The sequence below is a fragment of the Eptesicus fuscus genome, chromosome 1 (assembly GCF_027574615.1).
Source record: "Eptesicus fuscus isolate TK198812 chromosome 1, DD_ASM_mEF_20220401, whole genome shotgun sequence".
Lineage (NCBI taxonomy): Eukaryota > Metazoa > Chordata > Mammalia > Chiroptera > Vespertilionidae > Eptesicus > Eptesicus fuscus.
This window is the reverse complement of record NC_072473.1, coordinates 114,608,066-114,623,642: the sequence shown is the minus strand read 5'-3', so window position 1 is coordinate 114,623,642 and position 15,577 is coordinate 114,608,066. Positions and strand designations below refer to the sequence as shown.

At 39.1% G+C, this 15,577-nt stretch overlaps 1 pseudogene; it reads right to left on the bottom strand.

Annotated features, from left to right (window-relative positions):
- Positions 1-819: 819 nt before the first annotated feature.
- LOC114227180 (tigger transposable element-derived protein 1-like) lies at positions 820-3,086 on the bottom strand (annotated as a pseudogene).
- Between the last annotated feature and the right edge of the window lie 12,491 nt (positions 3,087-15,577).

Sequence of the window (15,577 nt, the reverse complement as noted above, 5' to 3'; positions counted from 1 at the left end):
GGGAGAAGTTGTCCATGATTGCTTCTTCCTCTCCAATATATTCTCTACTCCATGAACCCTAAATATATATAATGATTTTTATAACAAAATTTCCTAAAAAGTCATCACTTTTTTCATGTGGTAGTAGTTAGTTTACTTTCATTGCTGTCGAGTATTTTATTTTGTTAATATACAAAAGTTTACTCTAAGACAGTTTTCAGGTTTGGTTCCAGACAACAACAAAAAAACAAATATGACAATAAAGCAAATCACATGATTTAAAAAAAATTTCCCATTGGATATGAAACTTTATTTTACACTACACTATAGTCTATTAAGAGTGCAATAGCCCTAGCTGGTTTTGCTCAGTGGATAGAGTGTTGGCCTGCAGACTGAAAGGTCCCGGGTTTGATTCTGGTCAAGGACACATGCCTGGGTTATGGGCTCGATCCCCAGTATGGGGTGTGCAAGAAACAGCTAATTAATGATTCTCTCTCATCATTGATATTTCTCTCCTCTCTCCCTCTCTCTTTCTCTGTAATCAATAAAAATATATTTTAAAAAAAGAGTGAAATAGCATGATGTCTAGAAATCAACGCACATACCTTAATTAAAAATTTATTACAATGCACATAATTTAATTTTAAAAGTACCTTATTGTTTAAAAAAAGGTAATCATCATCTGAGCCTTCAGTTATAACCTTTTTACTGGTGGAGGGTCTTGCCTCAGTATGGATAGCTACTGAATGATCATGGTGTTGGTTGTTGCAATTTCTTAAAATAAGACCACAATGAAGTCTCCACATCAATTGAATCTTCCTTTCATGAACAATTTCTGGGTTAGCATGCAATGCTGTTTGATAGCATTTTATCTCCAGTAGAACTTCTTTCAAAATTGGAGTCAATCCTATCAAATCCTGCAGCCACTTTATTAACTAAGTGTATATAATATTCTAAATTCTTTGTTATCATTTCAACAATCTTCATGACATCTTCACCAGAAGTAGATTCCATCTCAAGAAACCACTTTGCTCATCCACAATCAGCAACTCTTCGTCCATTGAAGTGGTATCATGAGATTGTGGCAATTTTGTCACATCTTCAGGTTCCACTTCTAATTCTAATTTTCTTGTTATTTCCTCCGCATCTGCAGTTACTCCATTGCCTGAACTCTTGAACCCCTCAAAGTCACCCATGAAGGTTTGAATCAAATCTTATTGTTGATATTTTGACCTCTTCCCATGAATCAAGAATGTTCTTAATGGCATCTAGAATGGTGAATCTTTTCCACAATGTTTTCAATTGACTTTTCCCAGATCCATCAGAAAGAAATCACTATCTTTGGCTCCTATAGTCTTATAAAATGTTTTTGTTAAATTATAACACTCAAACATCGAAATTACTCCTTGATCCATGGGCTACAGAATGGATGTTGTGTTAGCAAGCATGAAAACAACATTAATCTCAATGTACATCTCCATCAGAACTCTTGGGTGACCAGCTACATTGTCAATAGACAGTACTATTTTGAAAGAAATCTTTTTTCTTAGCAGTAGGTCTCAACAGTGGGCTTAAAATATTTAGTAAACCATGTTGTAAACAGATGTGCTGTCATCCAGGCTCTGTTGTTCCATTTATAGAGCAGAGGGAGAATAGATTTAGCATAAATCTTAAGGGCCCTAGGATTTTCAGAATGGTAAATGAGCATTGGATTCAACATAAAGTCACCAGCTGAAGTGGATGCCAATTAAGAGAGTCTACCTGTCCTTTGAAGCTTTGAAACCAAGCACTGACTTCTCTCTAAGCTATGAAAGTTCTAAATATAAGGCATGTTTTAATATAATGTTGCTTCATCTACATGGAAAATCTGTTGTTTAGTGTAGCCCCCTTCATTAATTATCTTAGCTACAAGATCTTCTGAATAACATGCTGTAATTTCTACACCATCACTTGCTGTTTCATCTTGTACTTTCATGGATAGAGAGGGATTTTTTTCCTTAAACCACTTGAAATAACCTCTGCTAGCATCAGACTTTTATTCAGCAGCTTCTTCGCCTCTCTTAGCCTTCATAAAATTAAATAGATTTAGGACCTTGCTCTGGATTGGGCTTTGGCTTACAGAAATGTTCTGGCTGGTTTAATCTTTATCCAGACCACTAAAATTTTCTCCATATCAGCATAAGGTTATTCTACTTTCTTATCATCTATGTTTTCACTGGAGTGGCACTTTAAATTTCATCCAGGAACTTTCCTTTGCAGCCACAACTTGGCCAAATGTTTGGCACAAGAGGCCTAGCTTTTGGCCTATCTCAGCTTTCAACATGCCTTCCTCATTAAGCTTAATCATTTCTAGCTTGTTATTTAAAGTGAGAAAGAGCAACTATTCTCTTTACTTTGATACTTAGAGGTCAATGTAGGGTTACTAATTTGCCTAATTTCAATATTGTTCTTTATGAGGGAATAGGAAAGCTCATGGAGAGGGAGAGAGATGGGGAATGGTGCTCGTTGGAGCAGTCAGAACAAACACAACATTTATTAAGTTCACCATTGTATATGGTCTCAGTTTATGGTGCCCCCAAAATTATAATAGTAACATCAAAGATCACTGATTACAGATTACCATAATACATATAATAATAAAGTTTTTGAAATATTGTGGTAATTACCAAAATGTGCCACAGAGACATGAAGTGAACAAGTGCTGTTGGAAAAATGGCACCGATAGACTTGCTCATCACAGAGTTCTGCAAACCTTCAATGTGTAAAAAAAACCCCAATATCTGCAATGTGCAATAAAGTGAAGCGCAATAAAATTAGATATGCAGCACATTTGAGAAATTTTCAGTTTTTTATTGTTATGCATAGCACTTCTGTGAACAATCAGGTACATATTTTTTGTAAAACTATGTTTACTTTTCTCTTGTGTATAGACCTAGCAACATAATTGTTGAGTAATAGAATAGTATATATTTGAATCAGTGATCACTGCCAAAAATTTTTCACTATGGTTGTACCAATTTACACTCGTAACAGCAATGTGGGTGCATTCTACTTACTCCATAACCTCACAAACACTTGGTATTACCAGGGTCTTTTCCCTTAGCCATTCTGAAAGATGTAGGATATATCCACAATGTTAATAGAGAACAGAAATGGAAATTCAACAACACATAGTTGAAGGCAGTTATTGAGAAACAGTAAAACTGAAACATGTTTATACCCCACTGAATTCAGGAACTATACATCACCCCTTGTCAGCTTACACAGGACCTGGCTCATATTAGGCACTCAAACAATGTTTGGTGAATGAATGAATAAATGTTCCAATACCTCCTGTTATGATAAACTTACCATATGCCAAGGCTGGAGAAATCAAAGAATGGAAGTACCTCAAGGAGCAATAGAGTCTTAAAGGATGCAAGAAGAAGAAAAGAAATAGTTGAGGTAAAGGTAAAAAGATAAAAATGAGAAACATCAAGAAGAAAATAGAGAGGATGGTCTGAGAAAGTATTATAATAGTTTTTAAGGGTTCTATATGTAATACATAACAAGAAAGTCCCTGTTTCCAGAGTGAGAGGTTAGTATTTGCAAGATACTAAAAATATTAGAAAAAGGGAGAAGAAAACAACACTTAGATAAAATCTTCAAAACACCATTTCTATAGTATTATCTACCTAAGTTTTGGAGCTAGTTTCTAATATTCCAAAAGGATTCAAACAGAAGAGTTTCCCATTCCATTTGCTATGGAATTAGTTGTCAATTTCCCTTTAAGTCAATTGCTCAAAGCCACAATGTCACAGGCCCACCAATTCCAAGCCAGTCTGGTCATATCAGCAAGCAGACTGATGCTGACCTTTTCATATTCAATATTTGACAGCCTGGCCCATCAGTGGATCTCATGTCTCTCTGTTTACAACTTTACTAAACTGTAAAGAGGGGACTGTCAGTCAAAACTTCAGGAACTGAAAGGTCACAGCAGACAACTTACTATTTGCCAATGCTTTTTAATTATTCACTCTGCAAAACACCCGAGATTCTAAGGTTAATTCCATTTGTTCTTGACAGAAAAAAATGTCACCCAGCCTTCATTTCTAGGGTTTAACCAGATATAAATATGACAGAATCTCGCTATATTGTGGGGATTGAGTATGACTCAATTCAATTCATAGCACTTTTAACACTGTTAACATGCCCAGGAACATGTTGATTACTATAATAACAAAAGAATCAAAAATCACCCACCTGCACAGCTGGCATGGCTCAGTGGTTGAGCATCGACCTATGAACTAGGAGGTCAGGGTTCAATTCCCGGTCAGGGAACATGCCCTGATTGAGGGCTCAATCCCCAGTGTGAAGTGTACAGGAGGCAGCCAATTTTCTCTCATCACTGATGTTTCTATCTCACTCTCCCTCTCCCTTCCTCTCTGAAATCAATAAAAAATATATTTTTTAAATCACACATCTTATTTTACCAAGTTTTGGGAAAGTATGCAGAGAGACAAGACATAACCATATAATGCATCTTCTCAAGTCCTTTATAAACTGTGGGTATTAAATGAAGTAACCAAAGCACTTTGGAAAGATTGAGTAAAAATCTAATACTGTCTTAGAATGGAACACTGTATATCCTTCTAAAACAGGATTTTTCAACCTCAGCACTATTGACATTTGGGGTCAGATAATTCATTGTTGTGGGAAGCTGTCCTGTGTATTGTAGGATATTTAGTAGCATCCCTAGTCTCTACCCTCATAGATGTTAATAATACCTGCACTAGTTGTGACAACCAAAAAAGGATCCAGATATTGCCAAATGTCCCCTATGCAGCAAAATCAACCCTGGTTAAGAACCACAGCACTAAAAACTGAAAACAATTCATATTTGTTGATATATTATTAGTGAAAAATGAAAGATGCAGAAGACTCTAATATTCATATATATATATATATATAAAAGCCTAAGTGACCATCCTACTGTTCGACCATAGCTATGTTGTGCACTGACCACTAGGAAGCAGACACTCAACCACAGACATGGAAACACGGAACAGACTGATGAATCTCAGAGGGAAGGGGGGAAGGGTGAGGGCAGGAAGAGATTAACCAAAAATCTTATATGCATACTAGAGGCCTAGTGCACGGATTCTTGCACCAGTGGGGTCCCTCGGCCTGGCCTGTGGGGATTGGGCCGAAACTGTCAGTCCAACACCCCCAAGGGGTCCCAGATTGCGAGATGGCACAGGCCAGACCAAGGGACCCCACCAGTGCACAAATCCATGCAGCAGGCCTCTAGTATAATTATAATATGTAGATAGGTCTGAAAGTCATTGGTCAAGGCCTTCTACACTATACATACATATATATGTGTGTGTGTATATATGTGTATATATACATATATATATATATATATTATAGAAAGCTTAGATAAATTTATACATAACACATATATTATGCATATGTGCAGAAAGCCTAGACCAATGACTCTCAACCTTTTCTGGAGAAACTGTAAAAAAAAAATATCTGGAGGTAAGAACTGGGCTCTGGTGGTTTTTTTCAAATTTCCTCTAATGATTCTGTTATTATTCAATCAGGGATGATAACCACCCAGAGGACTTATTAAAACACAAATAGCACAGCCTCACCTCAGAGTTTCTCAGTCAGTAGGTCTGAAATGAGGCCAGGGAATTTGCATTTCTAACAAGTTCCCAGGTGATACTCATGTTACTGGTCTAGGGTCAACACTGAGAACCACTGCTCTAGAAGAATGCACCTCAAATTATTGATGCACCCTCAAATGCACCCCAACAGTGCTCCTTTCCTCTTTTAAATGGAATTGTAGGACAAAGGAAAAGTTTAATCCTAATCTTACTTTCTTCTGTATCCTTTGAGTGTTTATAAAAATATATTGCCCCTATAATTGTTTTTCAGTTCCCAAAACTAAAGAACACAGTAGCAATATTTAAATCCCACTTTATGTGTCTTCCAAATTACCTCCTCATCCTTAGACCAAAGGTATTTACTACCCTACTTCGTTAATCATTCTCTCACTTTTTAAAAAAATATATTTTTAATTGATTTCAGAGAGAAATGGAGAGGGAGAGAGAGAGAGAAACATCAATGATGAGAGAGAATCATTGATCAGCTGCCTCCTATATGCCCCACACTGGGGATGGAGCCCACAACCTGGCATGTGCCCAACCAGAATTGAAACATGACCTCCTGGTTCATAGGTCAAAGCTCAACCACTGAGCCACCATGGCCAGGCTCTCACTTTTTTAAAGAATTACCACCTATACGTATACCTATATCTCTAAATAATATCTTCTTTAATTTTGTCTACTGTTTTAAACATTATAAAACCAAAATTGAACTATCTGTATTTATCTATGGCATGATATTTTTTGTTAATGCTACAATTTTTAGATTTACCTATGTTGATATGTATAGCTATGGCTTATTCATATTCATTCATTGCATGATATTCCTCAATATATTTATACATGCTTTACTTACATTCATATTCTTTCCATTTTTCCCCTTACAGATAATGCTGCTATGAACATTCATGTTCATATAAATGTTTGTATTTGCTAGGTAAAGAAGGTGTATCAATTGACATTCCCAACAACAATAGTTAGAGTTCCTATTATACCATATCTTTACCAATACTTGGAATTGACAGATTTTAATCTATTCTAATTTAATTATTGTGAAACATCTCTTTGTGGTTTTAATTTGCATCTCCATGATGCAAATTAGTTTCCAAAGAAGTTAATTTCATGCCTCAATGAGACATGTGTAATATCAGAGGCACAAATGTTTAACTTCCTGACCAAATCCTTTCGACACTCTTCACAAACACCCATATGTGATAAGAAATGAATCTTGTGTTTGCTGACCCAGGGCTTAATGAATCCAATTACATAATAATGATACTGGCCATATGTCTGCATTTGGGTCTTTTATTTACACCTTCATTTTGGTTCAGTCAAAAGAAGGTGCTTGAGATTGATCAGGCAAATTTCCTTATCTCAAAATCATAGAAGAGACCATGAAAACTCTGAGTTTAACAAACTTTTCCCAATCTCACCACTTGCTACTTATAAAGCTAAAGCCACTAAATAATTAAAAGGCAAAACTAAAAGCAACCTTAAAATTTACCTCTTCCAATCTTTCACTTTTGAGTAGAAAAAACAAACAGAAGGAAACAAAGAAGTGCTTTATTCAAGGTCAAATAGCCAGTTTGTAACTGAGCTGAGAACAGAAGGAAAAAAAAAATCCAGTCATCTTTTCAGTATACCCCCCTAACCCTCTGAGAACAGGCCAATGAAAGAGATTCAGGATAGATATCTCTGATACGGGGAGGGGGATGAGGATAAGCAGGAACAGGATGTTAGCCAGATGTGCTTGGGCCAAAAAGGCCATGACCTAGGAGGCTTTTGGCATCACTGACGGGCTGTCTTAATGCTCCCATTCACAGCTGAGGCAATCAACCCACAGAAATGTGCCAGGTTGGGTTGGTGAGGGAAGGATTCTATTTTCTAACTAGAGTCCTGGTGCATGAAATTCGTGCACGGGGGGGGTTGTCCCTCAGCCCAGCCTGCACCCTTTAATCTGGGACCCCTCGAGGGATGTCCGACTGCTCGTTTAGGCCCAATCCTACTGGGATCGGATCTAAACGAGCAGTTGGACATCTCTCTCACAATCCAGGACTGCTGGCTCCCAACTGCTCACCTGCCTGCCTTCCTGATTGCCCCTAACCGCTTCTGCCTGACAGCCTGATCACTCCCCTGCCAGGCTTATTGATGCCTAACTGCTCCTCTGCCAGCCTGTCTGCCCCTAACTGCCGTCCCCTGCAGGCCTGGTCACCCCTAACTGCCCTCCCCTGCAGGCCTGGTCCCCCCCAACTGCTCTCCACTGCAGGCCTGGGTCCCCTGCAACTGCCCTTCCCTGCAGGCCCAGTCACCCCCAACTTCCCTCCTCTGCCGGCCTGGTCACCACTAACAACCCTCCCCTGCTGGCTATCTTGTGGTGGTCAAAGATGGGGGCAGGATCTTTGACCACATGAGGGCAGCCATCTTGTGTGTTGGAGTGATAGTCAATCTGCACATTACTCTTTTATTAGATAGGATAGAGGCCTGGTGCAGGGGTGGGGGCCAGCTGGTTTGCCCTGAAGGGTGTCCTGGATCAGGGTGGGGGTTCCCTTGGGCTGTGGGGTGGCCTGGTCAAGGGGCCTGTGGTGGTTTGCAGGCTGGCCATGCCCCCCTCGGCAACCCAAGCAGAGGCCCTGGTATCTGGGATTTATTTATCTTCTGCAATTGAAACTTTGTAGCCTCAAGTGGAGTCAAGCCTCTTGCTTGCTCGGTGGTGGCAGCCATTTCTGTTTGGATTTATGTATCTTCTATAATTGAAACTTTGTAGCCTTGAGTGGAGGCTTAAGCCGGCAAGGGCAGGAGGAAAGCTTGGCTTCCTCCATTGCCGGGGAATCCCAAGCCTCCCTCCTGCTCTCTGTGGCTGCAGCCATCTTGGTTGGGTTTATTTGCATATTTGCTCCTGATTGGCTGGTGGGCGTGGCTTGTGGGTATAGCAGAGGTATGATCAATTTGCATATTGCTCTTTTATTAGATAGGATGGGGTGGTCCCTAGCTATAGAGTAACTTGACAGCCACCTTGACATGAGCTTCTAGAAGTCATTGTTTTAAAACAGGCACCATTGCACTGGCTGAAAATACCTTGGTCAGATTATCATGCTCTTAATTAGCTGTGCATGATGGCAATCAATTAAGAATGGCATAAAAGCCAATAGAAATAATGCAACTCTCATTAGGGATTTCTCATTTGTTATATGAGTGTGTCTACTGGGTGAGTTCCCATTAAAGCAAACTAGGGCCTATTATTTAAGCCATTTCAGGAGAGTGATAGGTTATCTTTCCATTTGACATTTATTGTACCAGGCATAAAGGTTAAAAACAATTATGTTCATTTGGAATATTTATTATCTTATGAGATTCAAGCAGGGCCATTATGTTTGTTTTCTTCTCCTTATCAAAGCTGGTCAAGGGGAAACTTTTAAATGAGCTTGAGCTAAATATTAAGAAAATTTTCCTTTCCCTGAACTCAGAAAAATAAACCTGGAAATAAACCTAGAAATAGCGATACTCTGTTAAAGCCACAGCTCTGAGACTTGTTTATCATTTGCACACTGTTGTTGCTACACATGCCCTGAGCCAGCTTCCAGTGTCTGAAAGAGTCATATCAGAATTCCAGGAAGGCACAATCAAATTAGTGGAAAAAACATCGGATTGGGTGGGGGTGGGATTGTGGGCTGGTTTCAAAACCTCACTCTTCCACTAACTTCCTGTATGACTGACAACTCCATTCTTCTAGTTGCTCAGGCCAAAAATCTTGACTCCTCCCCTTCTCTTATAACCTACATTCAAACCTTTAGCAAATCCTGTTTGGTACTACCTTCAAAATAAATCCAGAATTAAAGCACTTCTCATATCTTTCACTGGTGCAAGCCAACATCATCTCTAGGCTGGATTACAATCACAGCTTCTTAACTGGTTGTATTAGTAGGGTCCTCCAAAGAAACAGGATAGGAAATATATAACATATACAGAAAAAGACATAGTATGAGGAATTGACTCATATAATTATGGAAGCTGAGAATTCCCACAATCTACTGTCTGCAAGCTGGAGGCCCAGGAAAGCTAGTGGTGTAGGACCACTTCAAGCCTGAAAGCCCCAGTATCCAGGGTGGGATTGAGAATAATGTAAGTCTCAGACCAGATTTCAAATTTGAAGGCCTGAGAACCAGGAGTGCCAATGTCTGAGGGAAGAAGATGGATGCCTTAGCTCAGTCAGAGAGTGAATTTGCCCTACTCCACCTTTTTGTTCTATTTGGGACTCAATGGATTGGATGATGCCCAACTGCCCTGGTGAAAGAGGTCTTCTTACTCAGTCTTCTGATTCAAATGCTACTCTCATCCAGAGTCACCTTTACAGATACATCCAGAAATAATATTTTACCAGCCATCTGGGCATCCCTTAGTCCAGTCAAGTTTACACATAAAATTAACCATCATGCTGATCTTCTTATTTCATCTTTACCTTCTAACAGTCTATCTTTAACATTACAACTAAAATATAAGTCCCACTCATATCATATCACTTCTCTGTTCAAAATCTGTAGTTGTTCCTCATTTCACTCACAGTCTTACCAATGGCATTATAAACTGCATGGTACCTGGTAACCCTTCACTACTCTTCCTTCATCTCCCACTATACTCCCTATCACTCACTTTACTCCAGACAAGCTGGCTTCCTTACTGTTGCTGGAACATGACTGCCTCAGCACTTTGCATGAACATGCCCTCCACCAGAAAAGGCTTTCTCCCAGGTGCCTCCAAGGCTCACCCCCACCTTCTTTAAGTCTTAATTATTCAATGAAACCTACACTCATGACCCTAATTAAAGTTGCAACTCTTCCCACCCCATTAGCCCTCTCTCCTTTTGTTAGTCTTTTCCCATGGCATTATCAATTGCTAACATTAGTATGATGTTAGTATAATTAGTCTAATATTTTTCATCTGTTTTGTTCACATGGATCTCAAGTGCCTTCAACAGTGCCACCACAGAGTAGGGACTCAACAGTTATTTGCCCAATTTAATAATATTTCTCCTGTTTGGACTTCAATTTCTCAATCTGCATAATGATATATTTGAACCAGAGGTCAACAAACTTTATTTTTTGGTAAAGTGTCAGATGGATAGTTGTTTTTAGAGCCATATGATCTCCATTACAACTTCTCAATTCTGCCATTGTAGCATGAAATCAGCAATACACAAATGAATGGGCAAGGCTGTTACAATTAAATTTTATTTACAAAAATGGGCAAAGAGCCAAATTTTGCCCCAAGTCATAGTTTTCCAACACCTGAATTAGATGATCTTTAAGAGGCCACTTGGTTCTGATGTGCTGTGGCTCTGGAGTATGAAGAGACAGGTTAGAAGAAGTTTTGGGGGGAAGTTTGTCTATTTTGTTGACATTTTAATATTTTTTCCTGTTGAATTCAACAAACTAATTATTTTTTTAATCCACACTGGAGGATATTTTTTCCATTGATTGTTAGAGAGAGTGGGAGAGAGGGTAGGGAGGAATGGGAGAGGGGAGAGAGAAACATTGATGTGAAAGAGACACATCAATTGGTTGCCTCCCAAACCCACCTTCACCGGGCCAGGGATGAGTCTACAACCCAGGTATGTGCCCTTGACTGGAAATAGAACCTGTGACCCTTTGGTGTGTGGGCCTATGCTCTAGCCACTGAGCTGCTCTGGCGAGTGCACTAATTCTTTTTTAAATTTCTTTTTCAATTACAGTTTACATTCAATATTATTTTGTATTAGTTTCAGGTATACAGCATAGTGGTTAGACAATCATATACTTTACAAAGTGTTCCCCCTGATATTTCCAGTACCCATACATTTCATTACAATATTATTGACTATATTCCCTATGCTGTACTTTACATCACAGTGACTGTATTGTAACTTCCAATTTGTACTTCTCAATCCCTTCACCTTTTTCACCCAGTCCCCAACCCCTCTCCCTTCTGGCCACCATCAGTCTGTTTTCTGTATCTACGAATCTATTTCTGTTTTATTTGTTCATTTACATTCCACATGTAAGGGGATTTTTTTGTATCTTTCATGTCATACCACATAAAAACTACCTATTCTGCTTGTGCTTAGACCTGAGCAGTCTTGCAGAGAAAACAGGGTAAGCCAAGCAAAGTGCCAGGATGCCAAATCACTGAAAGGTGTTTTATGTGCTTAAGTCAGTACCTTCCTCCTACAATATAAAAATAGTATCAGCCTTCTCAGTGATTTCCTTCATAGCACACCACATGCTGTCAGAGAATCATCAATGGGAGGTCCATGCTAGACAGAGTACCTAGATAGTAAAGAATTTAACATTGCTCAGGAAGAAGTCTTACCTGTGCCTTAGGCTTCTGGAAGATAATCTCTAAACCTTTGAAATATCATGCTGGATAAGTATGTCTTTGTTTACCTGGATGCTTTGGTCACTAGAGAGTCTAACAATATTATTTATGACAGGGACTTTGGGACATGTGGTGTCCACTTTAACTCGAGAGAGAATGGAGACTAAAGGTCAGCCATGCAGTATCAGTTCTACCTGCAGAGGGCCTAAAGGTCAGTCATGTAGGAGTTATGAGTCCACAATGGAACCCTAATGTAATCTTTAGACACCAAAAGTCAGGTGAACTTCCCTGATTGGCAATACTCTGTGTGTATTGTTGCACATTGATGCTAATAAAATAATACTTTCCATGACAACTGGAGGTTCTGCACTTGCAACTTTCCTGGACTTTGTCCCATGCATATTGTTCCTTGAATGATTTTAATCTTTATCTCTTTCTTTTTTTTTTAAATATATTTTATTGATTTTTTACAGAGAGGAAGGAAGAGGGATAGAGAGCTAGAAACATAGATGAGAGAGAAACATTGACCAGCTGCCTCCTGCACACCCCCTACCAGGGATGTGCCTGCAACCAATGTACATGCCCTTGACCGGAATCAAACCCGGGACCTTTCAGTCCGCAGACCGACACTCTATCCACTGAGCCAAACCGGTTTCGGCTATCTCTTTCTTTTTTTTTAATATATTTTATTGATTTCAGAGAGGAAGGGAGAGAGAGAGAAAGATAAAAACATCAATGATGAGAGAGAATCATTGATTGGCTGCCTCCTGCATGCCCCACACTGGAGATCGAGCCTGCAACCTGGGCATGTGCCCTGACCGGGAATCAAACCATGACCTCCTGGTTCATAGGTTACCCCACTGAACATGCAAGCCGGGCTCTTTATCCTTTTCTTGTAGTAAATCATAACCTTGAATATAACAGCTTTCAATGAGTTCTATGAGTCTTTCTAGCAAATCATTGAGTTTGAGAAGCCCTCAAACTTGGTTGGTGTCAAAAGTGAGGGTTGTCTTGTAGACTGTGCTCCCTCAAACTCTACAGTACCCTAGTCTCCTAGCCAAGGAAGGGGAACACACTTCTTTTAGTTTTCCCTGCCATCTCACACTCTAAAATTCCCAGGCTTTCTTAATGCCTAATTTTGATTCTGGTTGTTTAGACCCCAAGAAATGTAAACTCCAAAATTCTATGAAGTATTAGAACCACATAAAAAAGGAATTCTATGCCCCTGATGTCAGCCATCAATATCCATGAGGTCCTTGCCCAGTTGGCATGGTTCAGTGGTTGAACAACTGATTCGATTCTTGGTCAGGGTACATGCCCAGGGTACATGCCCAGGTTGTGGGCTTGATGCCCAGTGTGGGGCATGAAGGAGGCAGCCGATCAATATTCTCTCTCATCTTAAGACTATGATCATCATCATTACAGGGAAGGAACATGGGTATTGGCCTCACTTTGTTCCTCTGCAGTTATTATGGCTTATTGTAGCTATGGAAAGTTTTCTGGGTACACTTTGCAAAAAGGTCTTCTTTGCCTTAATTTTTCTGATCATCATTCTCCTCTATCCACCTCCCACCCTTTCCATGAGATACCACCAATGGATTCTAGGAGGCTGTACCCTGTTGTAATTGCTACTGAGCAGCTGCCTTGCTCACTAAAATGTTTCCTTGGCAGAGACCATGTAGGCTCTTAATATCTCATATGAGTTTCACATGTAAGGTTTCTGTGCCTCTGGTACTCTTTTCAAAGGTCCTTCTACTTCCCGAAATGTTTCCATATGGCCTGTGAAGTACAGCATATGTGTTTTAGGTATGACCAAGAATTCAAATGTACAATATACATTAAAAATATACATTATAACAATTTTTTTCTTTCTCTCATCATTGATGTTTCCATCTCTCCCTCTCCCTTCCTCTGAAATCAATAAAAATATATTAAAAAATATCCATGAGGTCCTGATATGGACAGCAGAATATGGTAATGTTGGATCTCCTATTGACAGTTGTCCATCAAAGGAGTTCTTGGGGCATATAACCAGACATTATATCATAGAAGCAGGTTTAGCCAGATCTAAGTGTTTGCATTATCATGTCATTCATATTCTCTCTCTCTCTTCCTCCCTCCCTCCTTCTCTCCCCCTCCTCCTCTTTTCTGTCCACCTCTGTTTCTCTCTCTCTCTCCATTTATTATAGTCAATTAGGTGATTTAAAGCTCCACAATAATATATTAAGCTTAATTACTAATCCATCCCAACCATTTGGAAAAGTTTCTATTATTTGAAATATCCGTCAATTGGGGAACAGGTGAATGAAATATGTTATATCCACAACTTAATGCTATTCAGCCTTTAATATGATATTATGGTGTTTATAATGATATATATAAATTATTCAACCTTACTGAGAAAGGTAGGATTTAAAGTTCATACACATCAACTGTATATGTTTATTTATATAATGTAGGAACTACACAAAACGAGTAATAGTGATTATCTATGGTTTTTGAAGTATGAATAATTTCCTTTGTTATATTTTTTATATTTTCCAAATTTTTAGCCTGTCTTATTTTTAGAGAAAAAAAATGTTATATTACAAAGTAGAAAATTTATTGATGATGACAAGGGAAACAGTACCTGTCAGTGCAGCAAATCCTTTCCCTTCAGAAAACACATCTCATAGTGTAATATGTGCTGGTCAGTTGCTTGTGTGTCTGTTTGAGGGTGGTCAAAGGCCATGTATCCTTTATTCACTGTTTAATTCCTATCACCTCACACAGAGCATAGCATAGATTAAGCACTTCCTCAGTACATGTCCACTGAATTGCAGATACAGTGGTAAGAAATGAGTGACAGGCCTCCAAGAACCTTTCCAGTGCTCTGCGGGCCTGAATAGATCCAAGATAACTACCTGTCAATCTATTAGGTAAGAAATATTGCGTAACACTAGAGAAACACATTTCTTTTTACCACATACTTAGTGCAGGCAAAATTCTCCTCTCTGTTAAAAGGGCCATGTCTCTCTGGCTCACCCAGATACCTTCTCCCTCACTACCCAATTAATAGCATGTTAACACTATTCCTATAATAGCTTTAACCTCAATCACTAACTGCCCTGTAGCTTTCAAACCCTTTCCACTTACACAAATGCCAAGTCATAGTGCTCCGTTTATTGTAACTACTTGAGTAGAACAGAATTTGTGTACTGATAAGTGAGCCAATTCTCAACATTTCCTATGACCTCTTGTGGTTTCTGGACCAGAATGTAACCTCACACTTACACACAATGTTGCTCATTTGCAAGGTCCTCTGGTGTCCAAAGAAATCTCACGTCCATCATCCAGAGCACTGCTCAGTCATGTGACCAAAATAGGCTTCACTTTCCAGGGCCCTTGTGAATAATTTTAAAAAACTGTCCGTCATATTCTTGGTCCTTATCAGCCCTCCTTCCTCAAGAGAAGAGGCAGAAAGTACAAGTAAGAACTGTTTTTGTATTTTTCCTTGAAGAATCTGGCAGTACTCTGGGGATATAATAATATAACTGGTTATACAACTTGCCCCAAATGACTACTGCATGAAAAATCAATTTTAGGTACTTTAGAGG